General features: G+C 47.4%; 1 protein-coding gene across 1 annotated transcript in view; it reads left to right on the top strand.

Annotated features, from left to right (window-relative positions):
- The first annotated feature begins 5,085 nt into the window (after positions 1-5,085).
- Positions 5,086-13,735, top strand: part of LOC106563430 (serine/threonine-protein kinase PAK 3) — a 73,926-nt gene continuing 65,276 nt past the window's right edge. The window contains 1 exon segment of the mRNA XM_045690065.1: positions 5,086-5,292. The gene's annotated coding sequence lies outside the window, so the exon portion shown is untranslated.

The following is a 13,735-nucleotide window of genomic DNA, read 5'->3' as shown; positions in this document are numbered from 1 at the left end:
CTAACTTTTTAGCTTTGAATGGGAGAGAGCATATATATTTATCTATGACCACTTTCTTGATGGGTGTGAGCGTCAGTGGTTCAGCAGTTAGCCAGCTCTTGGCCAGCCTAATTAGATCATGCATTTGCGATCGGAGGGAAGCTGTAGGATCATATGCTCAATCATGGAATCATTGTGCCCAGCTAATCAGGGTGTACCCATACCGGCGCAGGATTTCCTTTTTCAGACCCTCGTAATGCATCGCCTGGTCAGCCGTCAGATCCTGATAGGTCTTCTGTGCTGCACCTGACAGGAAGGGTGTTATCAGGCTGGCCCATTGCTCATAGGGTCATTTCTCTCTATCCACTGTCCTCTCGAAGGCTTGGAGGTCAATCTCGATGTCATCAGCCTCGGTCAGCTTCAGTATAAACCTACCTGGTTTGGGACGAGAGACTGCTGCGCCTGCCGCCATGCCGGCCTGGGCGGCTGTCAGCTGGCTGAGTTCAGCTCGCAGGAGAGCGGTCTGCTGACGCTGTTCCTCCAGCATCTCCTGATGTATAGCCTGCTGGGCTATGTTCACATCCACCAGTTGTTTCACCAATGCTTCCATTGTGCTCTGTGTCTGTTTAGTTATTGAGCTTGGTTTGGCCTGCTCAGATTCTCCACCACATGTAGCAGGTTCAAGGGTGTGGGGTTTCCACATCACCAAGTTCAATAACCAAACACGCACAAGGAGCACAACTAGAAAGCAAATGGGGAGTTTATTAGGGAGTTTTGTACACTGGGAAAAAGGGGGAAGTCACCAACCATTTCACAGTCCACAATCTGTTCTCGTTGTCCGTTCCGTTTTCCAGGGGTAATCCTAAAACTTGGGTCCTCAAGCCAAGGCTCGGGGGTGGAGCCAGCGGGCTGCAAGATATCTCCCTTCAATAACCACTCCCCTCACCTCTCCCTGTCGTCTGCCACAAATTGAACACTCGTCCCTTTAAAAATGGAATGCTTGTCCCTTTAATCATGGAACACTAGTCCCTTTAATAATGGAACACTGGTCACTTTAATAATGGAACACTGGTCACTTTATTAATGTCTACATACTGTTTTACTAATTTCATATGTATATACTGACCCTGGAACTGACCCTGGAACTGACCCTGTATATAGCTACTGATCCTGGAACTGACCCTGTATATAGCTACTGACCCTGGAACTGACCTTGTATATAGCTGCTGACCCTGGAACTGACCCTGTATATAGCTACTGACCCTGGAACTGACCCTGTATATAGCTACTGACCCTGGAACTGACCTTGTATATAGCTGCTGACCCTGGAACTGACCCTGTATATAGCTACTGACCCTGGAACTGACCCTGTATATAGCTACTGACCCTGGAACTGACCCTGTATATAGCTACTGACCCTGGAACTGACTCTGTATATAGCTACTGACCCTGGAACTGACCCTGTATATAGCTTACTGACCCTGGAACTGAACCTGTATATAGTTGCTGACCCTGGAACTGACCCTGTATATAGCTACTGACCCTGGAACTGACCCTGTATATAGCTACTGACCCTGGAACTGACCCTGTATATAGATACTGACCCTGGAACTGACCCTGTATATAGCTACTGACCCTGGAACTGACCCTGTATATAGCTACTGACCCTGGAACTGACCCTGTATATAGCTACTGACCCTGGAACTGACCCTGTATATAGTTGCTGACCCTGGAACTGACCCTGTATATAGATACTGAGCCTGGAACTGACCCTGTATATAGCTACTGACCCTGGAACTGACCCTGTATATAGCTACTGACCCTGGAACTGACCCTGTATATAGCTACTGACCCTGGAACTGACCCTGTATATAGTTGCTGACCCTGGAACTGACCCTGTATATAGATACTGACCCTGGAACTGACCCTGTATATAGCTACTGACCCTGGAACTGACCCTGTATATAGCTACTGACCCTGGAACTGACCCTGTATATAGCTACTGACCCTGTATATAGCTTATTACTGTTTCCTGTTCTTTTTATTTCTTATTGTTTTTCATCTACATGATGTTATTTTTAATACTACATTGACATTGATTAGTGCATTGTTGGGTTTAGAGCTGGCAAGAAAGGCATTTCACTGTACTTGCGCACGTGACATTAAAACGTAACTTTATTTCAGCATGGAAAACTCTTTGTTTGCTTCCATGCTGTCAGCTGAAGTATACAGTACCTTTGTCTTCTTAGTATGGAATCAAGCTGGTAACTGTTTCTTTCACCAGTCATCTCTCAAAGGTACCCAACTCCTCATGCAACATACTGCTAATGTTTCCCTATAGACTTACCCTCTCTTAGACTGTAAGTCAGTTAACCACATCTCACTTTGGTCAAAATCATTGTAATGCATCACAGTACTGTCTGTCTGTCTGTCTGTCTGTCTGTCTGTCTGTCTGTCTGTCTGTCTGTCTGTCTGTCTGTCTGTCTGTCTGTCTGTCTGTCTGTCTGTCTGTCTGTCTGTCTGTCTGTCTGTCTGTCTGTCTGTCTGTCTGTCTGTCTGTCTGTCTGTCTGTCTGTCCGGTCTGTCTTTCATTACCACAGGCTCAGTGCTGGCTTTGGTTACAGCTGGCTATAGGAGGTGACTATGAGGAGAGAGAGTGATGAGAGCTTACTAATTGGATCAATGATAGTATAATTACTTTGGTTTCAGGCACAATCAACTGAGTGGGGCTTGTCCTGAATATACCGTAATGAAAGTATTTTTTGCTGTCCCTCACAGTTTCTCTAGGAGTTATATTGTCTGTGTTATTATTATAATTCACAGTGGCTGTACGGTTTTCATTAATAACCTTTGTCCCCACAGTATACAGTAAGTATCAACAAAACATGTATAATGGCTGGTAGTTGAGAGCAATTTTGTTTTATTTCCTGCTGTTAGTATATGTAAATTCAGTTTCAGTTAAGTCTGATAGATTTTTCTTCTCCTTGACTTCTGCTTTTAGTTTTAAAATAGCCTTCATTGAGACTGTAGGGGGACAGACTAAACCCCCTACATCTCTCTGCCTCAGTGCACTAAAATAAGTGACTGTATGGTGCTGTCAAATATAAATCAAACATGGGTTCTGGTATTCTCAGATTCTCTCAGGATTAATCAGCTCTCTTTTTAGTCTTTCTAAACAGCTCATTGTTAAACAGAACCTAGTCAGATAGTTTAGTATTAGGTAATAACATAACCAGGATATAAGAGTTGCAAATTATGTCACCAGTGTTTTGCCTGTGTTTGTGTATCTCAGTGTTAGTAGGATGAATGGGCTCATTCTCCATAGAAAGCTCTCAGCTATTTGCCTTAATTATCTACAAAAATCAATCACCAAGGCCTTAGAAACGAAGCAGACTGCTCTTCTCAATATATTTAGATTCCCTTTTGGTAAGTCATGGATATAGGTATGGATCTACCCGGCTGCAGCCTATGTGTGTCATCATATTGTGAAGTCAAATATAAACCTCAGCCTATTCCATGGCTCTGTCCTCCATTTGAGTGAACACTGTCAAAGAACAGGTTCATATTCTCCAACGAGTAATCAACATTACATGGGTTGTCACGACAACCAGCCATAATTCAGAATGCCTCAGATGGGTCTACACCTCAGGCAGAAGAACTAGCCTTGAGATATGAGCAGATGCTGAGACAGCCACCCAATCACAGGTGAGCAAGGGGAAAAAGATGACATCATAGGCAAATTAGGGAAAATTAAGTGAGTCTGTGGTTTGTCGTCACCGCCCCTCCAGGAAGCCAAAGAGGGATAAATAGCAGCTGTATCACATTCAAGGATACTCGCACTGCTCCCAGGGCAGGTCTGATGGTTTTGACTAGCAGAAGTGACTTTTCGTAGCATGTTAGGAGAACTTATGCAGCAGGTTAAGAGAATTAATGTGGCAGGTTAGGAGACATAGGTTAAGGTTAGGAAACATTTTAGTGTTAGGGTTAGCTAAAATGCCAAAATTATCCCTAACGCGATTGAAAAAAATCTAGCTACAACCACGCCTGCCCTGAGAACAGTGTTGGTTTCCACTAATGTGATTTTGCTAAATGGCATCCATCCATCAGAGACTAGTTAAGCTTCCACCACCATCAACAAAACACCAAATGATGGAATTTCTCGTGGAAGAATGATGTCGCATCCCTCCAATAGAGTTCCAGACACTTGTAGAATCTATGCGAAGACGCATTGAAGCTGTTCTGGTGGTGGCCTAACACCCTATTAAGACACTTTGTTGGTGTTTCCTTTATTTCTAGTTCTACCTACAGATGTAGGATCTTAATTTGAGCCAGTTTGCTACAGCAGGAAAATAATCCTTCAGCGACTTGAAATGTGAATTATTATTGATTATAAATATGGACATTTTTGTAGGGGTTTATACATTTTTCGTAAGGGAAAATCAAGTCTGAAATGTCTAAGTGTAAATTACAAACTACAGAAGCCTTTTTCAACCTCAAATACACTACACATTTTACATTTCCTGCATTGCAAGAAAGTTCTCCTGCAACAGGGTGATCAAATTAAGATCCTGCATATGTACCTCTGTCTGGGGGACAACTACAGTCCACTATGGTTATATTCCACCACAAGACTGGCCGGGTCCAGGAACTGTAAAACAAACAGGCAACACATTTATGCAGCATGATATTGAGACCATTTGAAAGGCAAACTGATATTGTGGAACTATTACCAACTGAGTGTTAATCGATGAAGGTCTAATTCCTGTCATGAGAAAGGTAGGTGTATATAGGTACTGTAACTGCATATTATGTTTCTGTTACGCCTTGATAACATTTTCACATTTTAAGTGTAATAGACAGATTAAAGTAAAAACTAGCAAAATAAGAAAGAGGAAAATATTTTAGCTATTCAGACTTGAGAGTGTTTTGAAAAAAGACAGATATGGAAATATAATCCAACCTTCCTCCTCTCTCTCGCTGAGCTGGTTTGGTCTGTCAAACAAAAGACCAACTCTGTCTGCCTCTCTCCCTCTCTGCCTCCTCCCCTAGAGCTGCTGCCTTCATTAACATGTACCCTCTCAGCCAATGGGCTGAGCAGGGCGGATGACATCATGGGCTAGGGAACAGTAAGCAGCCAGTGAAGAATCCAGCCTGCCAAACAAGACTGAGTTTGGGGTCAGGAACCGGTCTGACAAGAGAATGGCAATCCTGCCTGTGAACTGTCAATAGGACTGTATATTTGAGGATGAACCTACCAGAACACTGGATCCAAAGTCGACACACCGAACAAGAGAATGTCAAGACATATTTCAGGTAATCTCTTGTCTGTGTTTGCGATAGAGGATGTGGATGGCAGAGGGAGGGGGGTTCTGTGGGGGGTGCTTTGTAGCCTTCTTTCTCTTCCTCCCTGCATTCTGCCCTGCTGGAGAGGAGGAGGAGGAGGAGGAGGCGGCAGCTGTGTTGATCTACCTATCACTGTGAGAGGGAGAGAGAGAGAGAGAGAGAGAGAGAGAGAGAGAGAGAGAGAGAGAGAGAGAGAGAGAGAGAGAGAGAGAGATAGATAGATATTGGATGCCTGCATCAGGGGATTGGCTTTAAATGTCGTTACTGGCCAGCTCAATGTTATCAACCCCCTGTCCCCTCCATCCTTCCCTGGATTTTATGGACCCCCCTGTGTTTCACAAAAAGCATCTTTGTTGATGTGAGAGTCTGAATCATTCGTTTGTCAGGGCTGTGTGTGTGTATGTGTATGTGCGTGTGGGCGCGAGCCAGCCCTGTAGCAGAGCAGCAGCTGCAGTGGTAACACAGTAACAAAAAGAGGCAATGCTATTTTGGGTGGTGAGGTGTGAGACGGATGGCGGATGGATCTGGGGTGTAGATGCTGGGGATGGATGGGGAGTGATGGATCTGGGGTGTAGATGCTGGGGATGTATGGAGAGTGATGGATCTGGGGTGTAGATGCTGGGGATGGATGGGGAGTGATGGATCTGGGGTGTAGATGCTGGGGATAGATGGGGATTGATGGATCTGGGGTGTAGATGCTGGGGATAGATGGGGAGTGATGGATGGTTATTATGTGCACAGGGACAGCCCTTTGTTATCAATGGGATGCTGCCTCTGGACCCACTTTATTTAGGGAGGTTTTCAAACATATAGACACAGAGAGCAGTGGCTCTGTCTGTCTCCTGGTTTAAACATGGATGTGTGGAGCGCTTTCATGGCCGCCCTGCCAGCTGGGAGATATACAGCGTCTGGTCACCTGACTGAGATGGGAATGGGGCGGGGAGGGAGTGTGGGTGGGGGCTGCTCCTGTGGGAGGGAGGGAGGGAGGGAGGGAGGGAGTGTGGGTGGGGGGCTGCTCCTGTGGGAGGGAGGGAGGAGGAGTGGGTGGGGGCTGCTCCTGTGGGAGGGAGGGAGGGAGGGAGGGAGTGTGGGTGGGGGCTGCTCCTGTGGGAGGGAGGGAGGGAGGGAGTGTGGGTGGGGGCTGCTCCTGTGGGAGGGAGGGAGGGAGTGTGGGTGGGGGCTGCTCCTGTGGGAGGGAGGGAGTGTGGGTGGGGGCTGCTCCTGTGGGAGGGAGGGAGGGAGTGTGGGTGGGGGCTGCTCCTGTGGGAGGGAGGGAAGGAGTGTGGGTGGGGGGCTGCTCCTGTGGGAGGGAGGGAGGGAGGGAGTGTGGGTGGGGGGCTGCTCCTGTGGGAGGGAGGGAGGGAGTGTGGGTGGGGGCTGCTCCTGTGGGAGGGAGGGAGTGTGGGTGGGGGCTGCTCCTGTGGGAGCTGAGTTATCCTGCCTCAGCTTCACTGAGGGAGGGAGGGTCGGTCAGTCATCCAACCATTCTATCCATCACATTGGGCTACTGTTCATTTACACGCTGGCGTCAGGGCAGGATAGAGTAGGGCTGAGAGGACGAGTGAGAGATTCCACCTCTTCCTAGTAGCACAGTCATCCCCATGTTTGTGTGAAGCACAGCCTTCTGGGAAACCTGTTCCCTGTAGGAGAAGAATGCTGGGAAGGTGTCTGGGTGATGGCGGAGCTGGGAAGAGGAGGATATGGAAATGGAGAAGGAGTGATGGAGTGGGGGAAGGTGCTGTTCCCTGTGTGTGTGGGATGTGGTGTGTGTGCATGCGTGCGTGTGTTGAGCTGTGGTGTTGATACAGACATCAGGAGTGTTATATCTATTAATATCCACCCATCCAGCCCAACACCTGCTCCATCTCTCTCAACTCTTCACTCACAACAATGACACAGAACTAAAACAGCCTCTAGACCTTACATATCCTCATTGTTATTTTCTATCAGCGTGGCCCATAAAATTAGGACCCACTTAGCTATTGAGAGGATCCTGTGTGTGTGAAAGGTGCAAGGCCTCTCATTGCATATAAACATAGATCCAGCTCCCCATTCTAATTCCCATCTATTGTATTTTAATCTGTCAATGTAGAGCCATAGAAACATTGTGATTATAACAGCCGTTTATAAACAGTGTTATCTAGTCTAGTGGAATTGAAGACCTGTTATATCATGACGGTCCTCAGGTTGTTGCTGGGTGACAGACAGACAGACAGGACAGACAGACAGACAGACAGACAGACAGACAGACAGACAGACAGACAGACAGACAGACAGACAGACAGACAGACAGACAGACAGACAGACAGACAGACAGACAGACAGACAGACAGACAGACAGACAGACAGACAGACAGACAGCAGAGGGAGGAAAGACAGGAAGAGATGCTGTGTGTAATAGTCCTGCATTATCTATGGATGCACCAGCTCTCTCTCTGCTCATCCACATAGACGTATGAGGTTAGGGTTTTACTCCCACCTGCCTGACTACAATGGGCATTATTGAAGAGAACGCAAGGTTAAAGGGCTGTGAGTATGAAAAATGAGCTACGCTGAACCTTTGATTACCATACAATACCTGTAGGTAATATATTCATGGATTGTGCCCTATGTTCTGACTGATTACAGTTGCCTGTTAAGACCCACAGGCTCTAGTAAGTCAGTGCTTTATATTTCACCCTAGTCCTGAAGCCATGGCTAATCATTTTCTGTTGGACTGGTGTAGATCTGGATAATCAAGACCACCGCTTTCCTTTCCAGAGTAGGATAAAGGATAAACAGTGATGAGGGGTGTGTGTATGCGCGAGTGCGTGCGTGTGTGTGTGTGTGACAGTGAGTGCGAGGTGGGGGCGTCATAATTGATGGGTAGAACTGAGAGGGGTGCTGCTGAGGCTTATCCCCACAGGAGGGAGGCTGTGTAGAGGGGGGCTTGATAAGGAAATGGATGGATGGCCAGACCAAACAGAGGAGAGGAGAGGAGAGGAGAGGAGAGGAGAGGAGAGGAGAGGAGAGGAGAGGAGAGGAGAGGAGAGGAGAGGAGAGGAGAGGAGAGGAGAGGAGAGGAGAGGAGAGGAGAGGAGAGGAGAGGAGAGCAGAAGAGAGAAAAGCAGAGGAGAAGAGAGAGGACAGTAGAGGACAGCAGAGGAGAGAGGACAGTAGAGGACAGCAGAGGAGAGAGGACAGTAGAGGAGAGGATAGGACAGTAGAGGGGAAGACAGTAGAGGACAGGGTAGAAATGAGGGCAGTAGAGGAGAGAGGACAGTAGAGGAGAGGAGAGAGTACAGTAGAGGAGGAGAGAGGACTGTAGGGGATAAGAGAGGACAGTAGAGGAGAAGAGAGAGGACAGTAGATGAGAGGGGAGAGGAGAGGACAGTGGAGGAGAAGAGAGAGGACATTAGAGGAGAGGAGATGACAGGAGAGGTGAGAGGACAGTATAAGAGAGAGGAGAGGACAGCAGAGGAGAGAGGGCAGTAGAGGAGAGGAGAGAGGACAGTGGAGGAGAGGACAGTAGAGGAGAGGAGAGAGGATGGTAGAGGAGATGAGAAGATAGTAGAGGAGAAGAGCGAGGACAGTAGAAGAGAGGAGAGAGGACAGTAGAGGAGAAGACAGTAAAGGAGAGGACAGGAGACAATAGGAGAGGACAGAAATGAAGACAGTAGAGGAGAGGAGAGAGGAGAGGACAGTAGAGGAGAGGAGAGAAGACCGTATAGGAGAGGACAGTACAGGAGAGGACAGTAGAGGAGAGGACAGAAATTAGGAAAGTAGCGTAGAAGAGAAAGGAAAGGACAGTAGAGGAGAGGAGAGAGGAGAGGACAGTAGAGGAGAGGAGGGGACAGTAGAGGAAAGGCAAGAGGACAGTAGAGGAGAGAGGACAGTAGAGGAGGAGAGAGAAGAGGACAGCAGAAGAGAGAGGACAGTAGAGGAGAGAGGACAGTAGAGGAGATGAGAGAGGACAGTGGACGAGAGGACAGTAGAGGAGAGGAGAGAGGAGAGGACAGCAGAGGAGAGAGGACAGTAGAGGAGAGAAGAGAGGACAGGAGAGGAGAGAGGGCAGTAGAGGAGAAGAGAGGACAGTAGAGGAGAGAGGAGAGGACAGTAGAGGAGAGGAGAGAGGAGAGGAGAGGAGAAAGGAGACAACAGTAGAGCAGAAAGACAATAGAGGAGAGGAGAGAGGACAGTAGAGGAGAGGAGAGGAGAGAGGACAGCAGAGGAGAGGATAGGAGAGGAGAGAGGACAGTAGAGGAGAGGAGAGGAGAGAGGACAGCAGAGGAGAGGATAGGAGAGGAGAGAGGACAGTAGAGGAGAGGAGACCACAGAAGAGGAGAGGACAGTGGAGGAGAGGACAGGATATGATAGGAGAGGACAAAAATGAGGACAGTAGAGGAGAGGAGTGGACAGCAGAGGAGAGGAGAGAGGACAGAAGAGGAGATGACAATAAAGGAGAATAGAGAGGACAGTAGAGGAGAGAGGACAGTGGAGGAGAAAAGAGATAGCAGTAAAGGAGAGAGTAAAGAACAGGAGAGGAGAGGAGATGACAGTAGAGGAGAGAAGGTAGGAGAGGACAGTAGAGGAGAAAAGAGAGGACAGGAGAGGAGAGGGGACAGTAGAGGAGAGGAGAGGACAGTAGAGAAGAGGAGAGCGGAAAGGAAAGGACAGTTGAGGAGAGGAGAGAGGACAGTAGAGGACAGTAGGGGACAGTAGATGAAAGGCGAGAGGACAGTGGAGGAAAGGAGACGACAGTAGAGGAAAAAGGACAAGAGAGGAGAGAGCACAGTAGAGGAGATGAGAGGGCGGAGGACAATAGAGGAGAGAGGAGAGTAGAGGAGAGGTGAGGAGGGAGGACAGGAGATGAGAGTGGAGGACAGTAGAGGGGAGAGGACAGTAGAGTAGAGGAGAGGACAGGTGAGGAGAGGAGACAATAGAGGAGAGGAGAGAGGACAATAGAGAAGAGGAGAGAGGACAGTAAGGAAGAGTATAGGACAGTAGAGTAGAGGAGAGGACATTAAAGGAGAGGAGAGGACAGTAGAGTAGAGAAGAGGGCAGTAGAGGAGAGGAGAGAGGACAGTAGAGGAGAGGAGTCCACTGATTGTCAATGCTTTGTGCTCAAACCCAGCTCAGTTCTCACTGAGCAGCAGTAACAAACTCCACCCAAATAAACATAACATCTCCTGACAACAGACTATCAAGGCCCACTGTTGCAGCTGAACACAGAGATCCACTCTCTTGGATAAGGAGGTTGCAGGACACCTGTGGTTAAGCTCCTGGGGGCAGAAGAAAGGAGACTGGCTTTTCACAACACTTCCAGCGTGCAGTTCCATGGGTCTCACCCTCATTGACACCTCACACCTTCAGGCCTGACTGTCCACATTAACCACATACTGTTAGCTCCTCCTGTGTCACAGCTATTTCAGTAGCCCCTGGCTGCAACCATCACATAGACAGCACATAGAACATATACAAACTAGTGGTCAGTTATTTAAAAAAAATATATATATATTTCACCTTTATTTAACCAGGTAGGCCAGTTGAGAACAAGTTCTCATTTACAACTGCGACCTGGCCAAGATAAAGCAAAGCAGTGCGACACAAACAAAACTGAGTTACACATGAGATAAACAAACGTACAGTCAATAACACAATAGAGAAATCTATATACAGTGTGTGCAGATGTAGTACGATTAGGGAGGAAAGGCAATAAATAGGCCATAGTGGCAAAATAATTACAATTTAGCATTAACACGGAAGTGATAGATGTGCAGAAGATGATGTGTAAGTAAAGATACTGGGGTGCAAAGGAGCAAAAAAACTAAAACAATATGGGGATGAGGTAGTTGGGTGGGTTATTTACAGATGGGCTATGTACAGGTGGAATGATCGGTAAGCTGCTCTAACAGTTGATGCTTAGAGTTAGTGAGGGAGATATAAGTCTCCAGCTTCAGTGATTTTTGCAATTCGTTCCAGTCATTTGCAGTAGAGAACGGGAAGGAAAGGCAGCCAAAGCAGGAGTTGGCTTTGGGGATGACCAGTGAAATATACCTGCTGGAGCGCGTGCTACGGGTGGGTGTTGCTATGGTGACCAGTGAGCTGATATAAGGTGGGGCTTTACCTAGCAAAGACTTATAGATGACCTAGAGCCAGTGGGTTTGGCGACGAATATGAAGCGAGGGCCAGCCAACGAGAGCATACAGGTCGCAGTGGTGGGTAGTATATGGGGCTTTGGTGACAAAACGGATGGCACTGTGATAGACTACATCCAATTTGCTGAGTAGAGTGTTGGAGGCTATTTTGTAAATGACATCGCCGAAGTCAAGGATTGGTAGGATAGTCAGTTTTATGAGGGTATGTTTGGCAGCATAAGTGAAGGAGGCTTTGTTGCGAAATAGGAAGCCGATTCTAGATTTAATTTTGGATTGGAGATGCTTAATGTGAGTCTGGAAGGAGAGTTTACAGTCTAACCAAACACCTAGGTATTTGTAGTTGTCCACATATTCTAAGTCAGAACCGTCCAGAGTAGTGATGCTAGATGGGCGGGCGGGTGCGGGCAGCGATCGGTTGAAGAGCATGCATTTTGTTTTACTTGCATTTAAGAGCAGTTGGAGGCCACGGAAGGAGAGTTGTATGGCATTGAAGCTCGTCTGGAGGTTTGTTAACACAGTGTCCAAAGAAGGGCCAGAAGTATACAGAATGGTGTTGTCTGCGTAGAGGTGGATCAGAGAATCACCAGCAGCAAGAGCGACATCATTGATATACACAGAGAAGAGAGTCGGCCCGAGAATTGAACCCTGTGTCACCCCCATAGAGACTGCCAGAGGTCCAGACAACAGGCCCTCCTATTTGACACACTGAACTCTATCTGAGAAGTAATTGGTGAACCAGGCGAGGCAGTCATTTGAGAATCCAAGGCTGTTGAGTCTGCCCATAAGTATGCGGCGATTGACAGAGTTGAAAGCCTTGGCCAGGTCGATGAAGACGGCTGCACAGTACTGTCTTTTATCGATGGCGGTTATGATATTGTTTTGGACCTTGAGCGTGGCTGAGGTGCACCCATGACCAGCTCTGAAACCAGATTGCATAGAGGAGAAAGTACGGTGGGATTCGAAATGGTCGGGGATCTGTTTGTTAACTTGGCTTTCGAAGACTTTAGAAAGGCAGGGTAGGATAGACATTGGTCTGTAACATTTTGGGTCTAGAGTGTCTCCCCCTTTGAAGAGGGGGATGACGGCGGCAGCTTTCCAATCTTTGAGGATCTCAGATGATATGAAAGAGAGGTTGAACAGGCTAGTAATAGGGGTTGCAACAATTGCAGCGGATAATTTTAGAAAGAGAGGGTCCAGATTGTCTAGCCCAGCTGATTTGTAGGGGTCCAGATTTTGCAGCTCTTTCAGAACATCAGCTATCTGGATTTGGGTGAAGGAGATGTGGGGGAGACTTGGGCAAGTTGCTGTGGGGGGTGCAGAGTTGTTGGCCGGGGTAGGGGTTGCCAGGTGGAAAGCATGGCCAGCCATAGAAAAATGTATATTGAAATTCTCAATTATTGTAGATTTATCAGTGGTGACAGTGTTTCCTAGCCTAAGTGCAGTGGGCAGCTGGGAGGAGGTGCTCTTATTCTCCATGGAGTTTGTGTTACAGGATGCAAATGTCTGTTTGTGAAAGCTAGCCTTTGTTTTCCGAACTACCTGTGTATATTGGTTCCTAACTTCCCTGATAAGTTATATATCGCGGGGGCTATTCGATGCTAATGCAGTACGCCACAGGATGTTTTTGTGCTCGTCAAGGGCAGTCAAGTCTGGAGTGAACCAAGGGCTATATCTGTTCTTAGTTCTACATTTTCTTAATTGGGCATGCTTATTTAAGATGGTGAGGAAAGCACTTTTAAAGAATAACCAGGCATCCTCTACTGACGGAATGAGGTCAATATCCTTCCAGGATACCCTGGCCAGGTCGATTAGAATGGCCTGCTCGCTGAAGTGTTTTAGGGAGCGTTTGACAGTGATGAGGGGTGGTCGTTTGACCGCGGACCCATTACGGACGCAGGCAATGAGGCAGTGATCGCTGAGATCCTGGTTGAAGACAGCAGAGGTGTATTTAGAGGACAGGTTGGTCAGGATGATATCTATGAGGGTGCCCGTGTTTACGGATTTAGGGTTGTACCTGGTAGGTTCCTTGATAATTTGTGTGAGATTGAGGGCATCTAACTTGGATTGTAGGATGTCTGGGGTGTTAAGCATATCCCAGTTTAGGTCACCTAACAGTATGAACACTGAAGATAAATGGGGCAATTAATTCACATATGGTGTCCAGGGCATAGCTGGAGGCTGAGGGGGGTCTATACCATGCGGCAACAGTTAGAGACTTATTTCTGGAAACATAGATTTTTAAAAGTGATAGTTTCTGTCTCTTAATATGAGTGAAA

This window comes from Salmo salar, chromosome ssa11 (genome assembly GCF_905237065.1).
Source record: "Salmo salar chromosome ssa11, Ssal_v3.1, whole genome shotgun sequence".
NCBI classification, from domain to species: domain Eukaryota; kingdom Metazoa; phylum Chordata; class Actinopteri; order Salmoniformes; family Salmonidae; genus Salmo; species Salmo salar.
This window is presented reverse-complemented; position numbering and strand designations above follow the sequence as displayed.